We start from the raw sequence: 12,186 nt of genomic DNA, 5'->3' as shown, positions 1-12,186 counted from the left end.
CCCGATAATTTTTATACGAAACTTTTTCCTGAAAATCGCTTATTATCGCCTCTAGAGGGCGCGCAGTATATTTCAAAACTCATTTCTCGCATTTGCCGAAAAACTATACTTTTCCGGGGAAAATAGTGAATAGCAAATAAAGTTGGGCATTAAGAAAATTTAACACAAATTAGAAACTGAAGGGCTAGAGTAAATGAGACGATTCATATGTAAAATGTTGTCGGTTGCAAAGCCAAGAACACTCAGTGATGGTACTCCGAATATGGAAATGAACTTAATAAAAATGTGTCTAATTGTGATAATTTCGAGAATGAGAATCGATAATTTCTATTTTAGTTTCATAAAAAGCGCGACGTAGTTGTTTGTTATTCAAAATTGTCAAATAAAAATAAGGAACTCGAAGTTGGCAAGAAATAAAAATGTCCTTTCAACAGAAATAGCGTTATCTCGTTTTATTTTGTCCTTGTAGCTTTGCGAGACACTCCAAAACTGTTTTACAGTAAACATTGTCACAGTTTATGCATTAAGAAGTTAAAGTTTTTCCACTCCGGAAGTTGCTAGGAGAGTTTGTATATTTTCACACCTTCAACGCGATTTAATGGTTAGCGAAAAGTTTTTTTTCAACTTTATACACACACTCTTAGATTTCTAGATGAAAATATACGTTAAATACAGCTTACAAAAATCATATAAGACTATAATTTTATTACTGCGGTTTTCCTTAACCATTTCGTCAACTCTCGACATGTTTACGTGTCTGTAGCACAACGCCGACTGACGCCAGAGAGCGTAGCGTCTGCACGGAGCGATCGGAGGTTGAAAAAAAAACGACAATCGTTTATAATGTTGTTTATTATGCGTCAATCTATTTTTTCCGCACAGAAATCTTAACCTTGCTTGGTAATATTCGACTTTGGTTAGCTTTAGTCCGTTTTTGGTTAGATCAGGGTAATATGGTGGGTGTTTAATCTCTCCGAAGCCTCATTCTTGTACAGCAGTCATATATTTAATAACTTAAAGCAAACAATGTAATATAAATGTCGAAAAGTTATTTTGTATTAACCCTGTATATTTTTAATCGTTATAATTGTTTGAAAAAACAAAAATTTATAAAAAATGATGTAAATTATTATTTTTAACGTTTTTCTTAGCACAAAACTCTAATATAACGGTTATAAATGTTTTTAAAGTACATCCCCAAGATCGTTGGAGTTAGTTGTTGAGAAATGGCGTGGATTAATCCGGAATAGTTTCCGGAGCGGTTATCTCTTGTCGTAACTGTAAAGACGGTACAACTAGATCTCATATAATTATCACCCACGACAACGGCGTTTTAGCCATAAACCTCTAACGTATTAGCTATTGTTGGTATTAAGAACAAGGCCATAATTTGACGTTAAAAAGAAGAAGAAGAATAACGTGTATAAATTAATATCTGTGACAGTCGCCGCTTAGTTAGTAAATTGAAAAATAAAAAGTATTTGTTTCGTCGCAGCGTTTATCATATTTAACAAACTTTTTAAAAATCCCGCAGACGTTGTCCATACTTCATTTCTACATTACAAAAATTAAATTTCATCGAGAAACACGAAATATGCTATGCTGTATTTTCAACAAGACAAATACATCGCCTTAATTTCCAATATTTCAAAAGTGCTGCGCTGGGAAACTCGATTTTTGTTTCTTCTTTTTCGTCGAGTAGATAAGCAGCTCAAAAATAAATATAGATACATAAGGATGCCGTCTTTTACGTAACGTTTTTCGTTTTTTCTTTTTATCCGTTTTCTTTGTTGAGTTTTAGTTCCATTGGAATATAAGTAAATATTTAATCGCTAAATGTGTTGATTGATTAAGAGACGGCGGTAATACAAAATAAAAATTATTAGAAGTAAAAAAAATATAGAAAACTACGCTGAATCGAATTTATAGTACGGGAAAAGTAGATAAAAAACCTGATTTTTGACGTTGGATGTATCGTAAGTTAAAAAAATTTAATAACGTGTGTTGAAAACGATACTAAGACAAAAATTTCGAGTTGGAAAACGGAAACTGAGGTCCCCTTTGATATTGGTGTTGAATTTCTTTAGAATTGCTACTTAAATTTTGACATATGACAACTCTGATACGAATACGTCAAATATGTCAAATGCCAAAAGTTTGACATTGTGACATTTGACGAGTGCTGTTTGAAATTAGTCACAGATAACTTGTTTGATGATTTTCGACGTGAATGTCGATTAATTAGCTTATTTATTTATTGTTGAAATAGTTTTGTATAGAATATTTTAGTTTTTATAAACTGGCGTATTCTCAATATGAAAATACTATTTTTTTCGCCGTTATTCGAAATTAGTTTTCGCGAAAATTCCCTCCTACGAACGCATTTTCAGTTAGTTGTTGTCTTACCCCAACCCCTAGGCCATTTAAGCTCCCTATGACGCGCCAGTCTCTAGTCTGCTACATAAACGAGAATTGCGCTAGCATAAATCGAAAATAAATCTGAGAATATAAGAAACAATTGATACGACCGCTTTTACAGAAAGCTAGATATTTTCCAGACATGTATTTATACGAGGAACAATCAAAAAGTCGTATACTACCCATAGGAATTTAACATATTGTATTTGTATATAAACAAAGATGTTATTATATCTAATTATCAAAAAAAGATAACATGAAATTATTCTATTCGTTTCTTTTTTTCATTAATCAAACGTATTTAATATTTAAACAAATAAATATACTTATAATGACGTCATTATTATAACAAAACAATTTTTTTAATATTTTTCAGTACAAAAATAATAGTTATAATAATTAATAATACTAGTTTCGCCATCTACACACAATTATATAAGATAATGACTTTCCAGGATATTTTTATAATTAACGAAATCAGTATAGCTACCCAAAGACAGATGGCGCAGAGTGAAACATTCGTATTCATAAATTATTTATTATTAAATACTACTCATGTATTAATGAAAAAATTTGTTAATTACATCAAAAAGCCTATTTATCCCAGTTGTTGTTTAATTTAGTTTAAAAACGTACTTTAATTTATAAATAGATTACATCCAACTACTTTATCGACTTTCCGATTGAAAATTTATGAAGGATTAATATCATATTAGTACGGCTACATTCCTGTAGTGGGCGCCAATAGTAATAGTTAATATTCTATTATTTTTATAAAGATTTGTTAATTGATTAGTATAATCGAATCGAAATTAAAAATATAGAGAATCAATTATTCCTAAATTCTTATGAAAGGAAACTGGTTTATCGATTTTAATGTAACTACGAAAACAATTGTAGTATAGCTATACACACATAGATGGCAATAGAAGTCGAACTTATTTTTCATTAATTATCATTATAATATATCAGTAATTCCAAAATTTAATCTACAAATAATTCAACTAATTTATTCTTATTTTTATATTTTATAGAGAACCGTTGTCAGTACTGAGAATCACAAATACATTAGTGATAGTTTATAGGTGTAGAGGGCGCAGGTTAATATTCAATATGTTTGTAGCACTATAATGATTTTTTAATTGATTAATCATAACAATATAATAATAAAATGAACTATACAATAATGTATCAGTAAATTATGATTCTTTTCCAAATAAAATTGATTCATTTGTGAAATCATATTAAAGGGAACTGATTTACCGACTATAATTGTTTTAAAATATATTAGTATGGTTATACTCCCCTAGACTGCGAAAATGTTGGATTAAATATTTATTTATTATTAATCGCTCCTTTCCACTGTCCAATAGTTTAATAACATTATTATTCATAAAATAAAATATAATTATTCCAAAATTAATATGAAAGGAAACTGTTTTATCGATTTCAATGTAACTACGAAATACCATTGTAGTATAGCTATACACACATAGATGGCAATAGAAGTCGAACTTATTTTTCATTAATTATCATTATAATATATCAGTAATTCCAAAATTTAATCTACAAATAATTCAACTAATTTATTCTTATTTTTATATTTTATAGAGAACCGTTGTCAGTACTGAGAATCACAAATACATTAGTGATAGTTTATAGGTGTAGAGGGCGCAGGTTAATATTCAATATGTTTGTAGCACTATAATGATTTTTTAATTGATTAATCATAACAATATAATAATAAAATGAAGTATGTAAAAATATATCAGTAAATTGTCATTCTTTTCCAAATAAAATTGATTCATTTGTGAAATCATATTAAAGGGAACTGATTTACCGACTATAATTGTTTTAAAATATATTAGTATGGTTATACTCCCCTAGACTTCGAAAATGTTGGATTAAATATTTATTTATTATTAATCACTCCTTTCCACTGTCAATAGTTTAATAACATTATTATTCATAAAATAAAATATAATTATTCCAAAATTGATATGAAAGGAAACTGTTTTATCGATTTCAATGTAACTACGAAATACCATTGTAGTATAGCTATATACACATAGATGGCATAAGAAGTCGAACTTATTTTTCATTAATTATCATTATAATATATCAGTAATTCCTAAATTTAATCCACAAATTGTTTAACTAATTCATTCTTATTTTTATATTTCATAGAAAGTGTTTGTTCGTACTGAGAATCGATAGTATATTAGTGTTAGTTGACAGGTGTAGAAGGTACAGGTTAATATTCAATATGTTAGTAATACTATAATGATTTGTTAATTGAATAATCATAACATGATAATAAAATAAACTATATGATAATATATCAGTAAATTATGATTCTTTTCCAAATAAAATTGATTTAATTGTGAAATGATATTAAAGGGAACTGACTTACCGAGAAATTAATATATTAAGATGCCTTAGTATGGCTATACTCACATAGATGGCGGAAATGTTGAATTAAATATTTATTTATTGTTAATCAATTATTTCCACTGAGCAACAACTTAACAACGTTATTTTATCAAAAATAAAATATAATTATTATGATATATCAGTTAGTTCCTTATATATAAATCAAAAAGTGTCAATTTATATTTTATATTAAAGGTAACTATTTTATCGACGTTAAGATTTAATACAGGTAGTATAGTAAATAGTATTACTGTTATTTAGTAGATGGCGTAGTGTGAAATATTCACGAATTGTGTTTAATATAATGACATTTTCAATAATAGAATTTCTATTAATTATAGTATAAAGATTTTCGAAATATTTTCAAAAAGTTTGTTAAAAAATATAGAATTAGAAATATAAAAACGAGATTTATTCACCAGTATAATGAATATTAGGTTAAATTTCTTGAAATTACATTGGAAAACAATATATACGAGGGTAGTTCGGAGAATACATTTTAATATTGAGATTGTTGAAATAATTTTATTTTTTGCAGTAATTTGAATGATCGTAAAATCGATTTAACGTAAATAAATATGGAAATTACTCATATTGTAACAATATCCAATCTGCCTTTATCCATAATCCAATTTTAGTGGGTTTATTATGTACCTATATAATTTTAATTAATGAAATTGTTTTACAATGTATGGAAGGCTTTACAACGAAACTAAAACCGAGGACGATATCGATTTTCCAAAATTAATTTCCAATCAAGCTGGAATCTACGGGATTACAAGTTTAATGAAATATTAAAAGATGATCCAAGGAAATATCCAATACAAGAATCATTTTTTTTTCTCATTCCAGAATGCATGACTTAGAAAACTACACTGTAAAATACTTTCGCAAAAACATCGCTTAGACTAGTGGAATACACACTTTTTTTATTGTGTTCCAAATGATACAGGATGTCCTATCGAATTCAGAATTATTTTTGAGGATTTATATGGAAAAATGTATAAATTATGTGAAGGGCAATTTTTATTTCGAAAAATGCTTATAAATCCGAAATTAGGAGAGCAATTCTAATTATTCCAAACAATGATTTACAGAGAATAGAAATATATATGAAATGATGTACAGAATGTCTCAATCGGATTATCAAATCGCGAGAAAATTAGGGAAAAGAAAAAAATATATTATAAGGTTTCAGAATATGATATCAAGTATTATAAAACTTATATTTTAGTTTTTTGGTTTTTGGATTGATTGTGAAATTGACGAATCTAATCTTGAAATTATAATACACATTTTGTGGTGTACGATGTGAAAATATTGATTTAACGTTTTAAATTATAATCGAATGTACTATAAAGTATGAAATTAGTTGAAAAAAAAAATCAATTTTTAAATTTAATTTTGATCCCATCTGTTTTTTTATGGAAACAATATTTTTATGTTTCAAAATCTCCTTGATTTTAAGTATTTTCTGTTTTAAAATTAGTTTTTTTAATAATTTTTAGAAAATAGATGGAACTATTGGAAAAATTAATTTTAAATCAGAAAATACTTAAAATCAAGGAGATTTTGAAACATAAGTATACCAAAAGGTCTGAGAAATGAGGAAATTTTTTGATAAAGACTTAAAGAAAAGTCGAAAAGTCAATTTTTTGTCCATCTGTCAAAAATTATTAAGGAAAAATTAATTTTAAAACAGAAAATACTTAAAATCAAAAAGATTTTGAAACATAAGCATATAAAAAGGTCTGAGAAATGAGGAAATTTTTTGATAAAGATTCAAAGAAAAGACGAAAAGTCAATTTTTTGTCAATCTGTCAAAAATTATCGAAAAAACTAATTTTGAAACAGAAAATACATAAGCATATAAAAAGGTCTGAGAAATGAGGAAATTTTTTGATAAAGATTCAAAGAAAAGACGAAAAGTCAATTTTTTGTCAATCTGTCAAAAATTATCGAAAAAACTAATTTTGAAACAGAAAATACTTAAAATCAAGGAGATTTTGAAACATAAGCATATAAAAAGGTCTGAGAAATGAGGAAATTTTTTGATAAAGACTCAAAGAAAAGTCGAAAAGTCAATTTCTTGTCAATCTGTCAAAAATTATCGAAAAAACTAATTTTGAAACAGAAAATACTTAAAATCAAGGAGATTTTGAAACATAAGTATACCAAAAGGTCTGAGAAATGAGGAAATTTTTTGATAAAGACTCAAAGAAAAGTCGAAACGTCAATTTTTTGTCAATCTGTCAAAAATTATCGAAAAAACTAATTTTGAAACAGAAAATACTTAAAATCAAAAAGATTTTGAAACATAAGCATATAAAAAGGTCTAAGAAATGAGGAAATTTTTTGATAAAGACTCAAAGAAAAGTCGAAAAGTCAATTTTTTGTCAATCTGTCAAAAATTATCGAAAAAACCAATTTTGAAACAGAAAATACTTAAAATCAAAAAGATTTTGAAACATAAGCATATAAAAAGGTCTAAGAAATGAGGAAATTTTTTGATAAAGACTCAAAGAAAAGTCGAAACGTCAATTTTTTGTCAATCTGTCAAAAATTATCGAAAAAACTAATTTTGAAACAGAAAATACTTAAAATCAAGGAGATTTTGAAACATAAGTATACCAAAAGGTCTGAGAAATGAGGAAATTTTTTGATAAAGACTCAAAGAAAAGTCGAAACGTCAATTTTTTGTCAATCTGTCAAAAATTATCGAAAAAACTAATTTTGAAACAGAAAATACTTAAAATCAAAAAGATTTTGAAACATAAGCATATAAAAAGGTCTAAGAAATGAGGAAATTTTTTGATAAAGACTCAAAGAAAAGTCGAAAAGTCAATTTTTTGTCCATCTGTCAAAAATTATTAAGGAAAAATTAATTTTAAAACAGAAAATACTTAAAATCAAAAAGATTTTGAAACATAAGCATTCCAAAAGGTCTGAAAAATAAGGAAATTTTTTGATAAAGACTCAAAGAAAAGTCGAAACGTCAATTTTTTGTCAATCTGTCAAAAATTATCGAAAAAACTAATTTTGAAACAGAAAATACTTAAAATCAAAAAGATTTTGAAACATAAGCATATAAAAAGGTCTAAGAAATGAGGAAATTTTTTGATAAAGACTCAAAGAAAAGTCGAAAAGTCAATTTTTTGTCCATCTGTCAAAAATTATTAAGGAAAAATTAATTTTAAAACAGAAAATACTTAAAATCAAAAAGATTTTGAAACATAAGCATTCCAAAAGGTCTGAAAAATAAGGAAATTTTTTGATAAAGACTCAAAGAAAAGTCGAAACGTCAATTTTTTGTCAATCTGTCAAAAATTATCGAAAAAACTAATTTTGAAACAGAAAATACTTAAAATCAAAAAGATTTTGAAACATAAGCATATAAAAAGGTCTAAGAAATGAGGAAATTTTTTGATAAAGACTCAAAGAAAAGTCGAAAACTCAATTTTTTGTCCATCTGTCAAAAATTATTAAGGAAAAATTAATTTTAAAACAGAAAATACTTAAAATCAAAAAGATTTTGAAACATAAGCATTCCAAAAGGTCTGAAAAATAAGGAAATTTTTTGATAAAGACTCAAAGAAAAGTCGAAACGTCAATTTTTTGTCAATCTGTCAAAAATTATCGAAAAAACTAATTTTGAAACAGAAAATACTTAAAATCAAAAAGATTTTGAAACATAAGCATATAAAAAGGTCTGAGAAATGAGGAAATTTTTTGATAAAGACTCAAAGAAAAGTCGAAACGTCAATTTTTTGTCAATCTGTCAAAAATTATCGAAAAAACTAATTTTGAAACAGAAAATACTTAAAATCAAGGAGATTTTGAAACATAAGTATACCAAAAGGTCTGAGAAATGAGGAAATTTTTTGATAAAGACTCAAAGAAAAGTCGAAACGTCAATTTTTTGTCAATCTGTCAAAAATTATCGAAAAAACTAATTTTGAAACAGAAAATACTTAAAATCAAAAAGATTTTGAAACATAAGCATATAAAAAGGTCTAAGAAATGAGGAAATTTTTTGATAAAGACTCAAAGAAAAGTCGAAAAGTCAATTTTTTGTCCATCTGTCAAAAATTATTAAGGAAAAATTAATTTTAAAACAGAAAATACTTAAAATCAAAAAGATTTTGAAACATAAGCATTCCAAAAGGTCTGAAAAATAAGGAAATTTTTTGATAAAGACTCAAAGAAAAGTCGAAACGTCAATTTTTTGTCAATCTGTCAAAAATTATCGAAAAAACTAATTTTGAAACAGAAAATACTTAAAATCAAAAAGATTTTGAAACATAAGCATATAAAAAGGTCTAAGAAATGAGGAAATTTTTTGATAAAGACTCAAAGAAAAGTCGAAAAGTCAATTTTTTGTCCATCTGTCAAAAATTATTAAGGAAAAATTAATTTTAAAACAGAAAATACTTAAAATCAAAAAGATTTTGAAACATAAGCATTCCAAAAGGTCTGAAAAATAAGGAAATTTTTTGATAAAGACTCAAAGAAAAGTCGAAACGTCAATTTTTTGTCAATCTGTCAAAAATTATCGAAAAAACTAATTTTGAAACAGAAAATACTTAAAATCAAAAAGATTTTGAAACATAAGCATATAAAAAGGTCTAAGAAATGAGGAAATTTTTTGATAAAGACTCAAAGAAAAGTCGAAAAGTCAATTTTTTGTCCATCTGTCAAAAATTATTAAGGAAAAATTAATTTTAAAACAGAAAATACTTAAAATCAAAAAGATTTTGAAACATAAGCATTCCAAAAGGTCTGAAAAATAAGGAAATTTTTTGATAAAGACTCAAAGAAAAGTCGAAACGTCAATTTTTTGTCAATCTGTCAAAAATTATCGAAAAAACTAATTTTGAAACAGAAAATACTTAAAATCAAAAAGATTTTGAAACATAAGCATATAAAAAGGTCTAAGAAATGAGGAAATTTTTTGATAAAGACTCAAAGAAAAGTCGAAACGTCAATTTTTTGTCAATCTGTCAAAAATTATCGAAAAAACTAATTTTGAAACAGAAAATACTTAAAATCAAGGAGATTTTGAAACATAAGTATACCAAAAGGTCTGAGAAATGAGGAAATTTTTTGATAAAGACTCAAAGAAAAGTCGAAACGTCAATTTTTTGTCAATCTGTCAAAAATTATCGAAAAAACTAATTTTGAAACAGAAAATACTTAAAATCAAAAAGATTTTGAAACATAAGCATATAAAAAGGTCTAAGAAATGAGGAAATTTTTTGATAAAGACTCAAAGAAAAGTCGAAAAGTCAATTTTTTGTCCATCTGTCAAAAATTATTAAGGAAAAATTAATTTTAAAACAGAAAATACTTAAAATCAAAAAGATTTTGAAACATAAGCATTCCAAAAGGTCTGAAAAATAAGGAAATTTTTTGATAAAGACTCAAAGAAAAGTCGAAACGTCAATTTTTTGTCAATCTGTCAAAAATTATCGAAAAAACTAATTTTGAAACAGAAAATACTTAAAATCAAAAAGATTTTGAAACATAAGCATATAAAAAGGTCTAAGAAATGAGGAAATTTTTTGATAAAGACTCAAAGAAAAGTCGAAAAGTCAATTTTTTGTCCATCTGTCAAAAATTATTAAGGAAAAATTAATTTTAAAACAGAAAATACTTAAAATCAAAAAGATTTTGAAACATAAGCATTCCAAAAGGTCTGAAAAATAAGGAAATTTTTTGATAAAGACTCAAAGAAAAGTCGAAACGTCAATTTTTTGTCAATCTGTCAAAAATTATCGAAAAAACTAATTTTGAAACAGAAAATACTTAAAATCAAAAAGATTTTGAAACATAAGCATATAAAAAGGTCTAAGAAATGAGGAAATTTTTTGATAAAGACTCAAAGAAAAGTCGAAAACTCAATTTTTTGTCCATCTGTCAAAAATTATTAAGGAAAAATTAATTTTAAAACAGAAAATACTTAAAATCAAAAAGATTTTGAAACATAAGCATTCCAAAAGGTCTGAAAAATAAGGAAATTTTTTGATAAAGACTCAAAGAAAAGTCGAAACGTCAATTTTTTGTCAATCTGTCAAAAATTATCGAAAAAACTAATTTTGAAACAGAAAATACTTAAAATCAAAAAGATTTTGAAACATAAGCATATAAAAAGGTCTGAGAAATGAGGAAATTTTTTGATAAAGATTCAAAGAAAAGACGAAAAGTCAATTTTTTGTCAATCTGTCAAAAATTATCGAAAAAACTAATTTTGAAACAGAAAATACTTAAAATCAAGGAGATTTTGAAACATAAGCATATAAAAAGGTCTGAGAAATGAGGAAATTTTTTGATAAAGACTCAAAGAAAAGTCGAAAAGTCAATTTCTTGTCAATCTGTCAAAAATTATCGAAAAAACTAATTTTGAAACAGAAAATACTTAAAATCAAGGAGATTTTGAAACATAAGTATACCAAAAGGTCTGAGAAATGAGGAAATTTTTTGATAAAGACTCAAAGAAAAGTCGAAACGTCAATTTTTTGTCAATCTGTCAAAAATTATCGAAAAAACTAATTTTGAAACAGAAAATACTTAAAATCAAAAAGATTTTGAAACATAAGCATATAAAAAGGTCTAAGAAATGAGGAAATTTTTTGATAAAGACTCAAAGAAAAGTCGAAAAGTCAATTTTTTGTCAATCTGTCAAAAATTATCGAAAAAACCAATTTTGAAACAGAAAATACTTAAAATCAAAAAGATTTTGAAACATAAGCATATAAAAAGGTCTAAGAAATGAGGAAATTTTTTGATAAAGACTCAAAGAAAAGTCGAAACGTCAATTTTTTGTCAATCTGTCAAAAATTATCGAAAAAACTAATTTTGAAACAGAAAATACTTAAAATCAAGGAGATTTTGAAACATAAGTATACCAAAAGGTCTGAGAAATGAGGAAATTTTTTGATAAAGACTCAAAGAAAAGTCGAAACGTCAATTTTTTGTCAATCTGTCAAAAATTATCGAAAAAACTAATTTTGAAACAGAAAATACTTAAAATCAAAAAGATTTTGAAACATAAGCATATAAAAAGGTCTAAGAAATGAGGAAATTTTTTGATAAAGACTCAAAGAAAAGTCGAAAAGTCAATTTTTTGTCAATCTGTCAAAAATTATCGAAAAAACCAATTTTGAAACAGAAAATACTTAAAATCAAAAAGATTTTGAAACATAAGCATATAAAAAGGTCTAAGAAATGAGGAAATTTTTTGATAAAGACTCAAAGAAAAGTCGAAACGTCAATTTTTTGTCAATCTGTCAAAAATTATCGAAAAAACTAATTTTGAAACAGAAAATACTTAAAATC

Source organism: Diorhabda sublineata, chromosome 5 (assembly GCF_026230105.1).
Source record: "Diorhabda sublineata isolate icDioSubl1.1 chromosome 5, icDioSubl1.1, whole genome shotgun sequence".
NCBI lineage: Eukaryota > Metazoa > Arthropoda > Insecta > Coleoptera > Chrysomelidae > Diorhabda > Diorhabda sublineata.
This window is presented reverse-complemented; position numbering follows the sequence as displayed.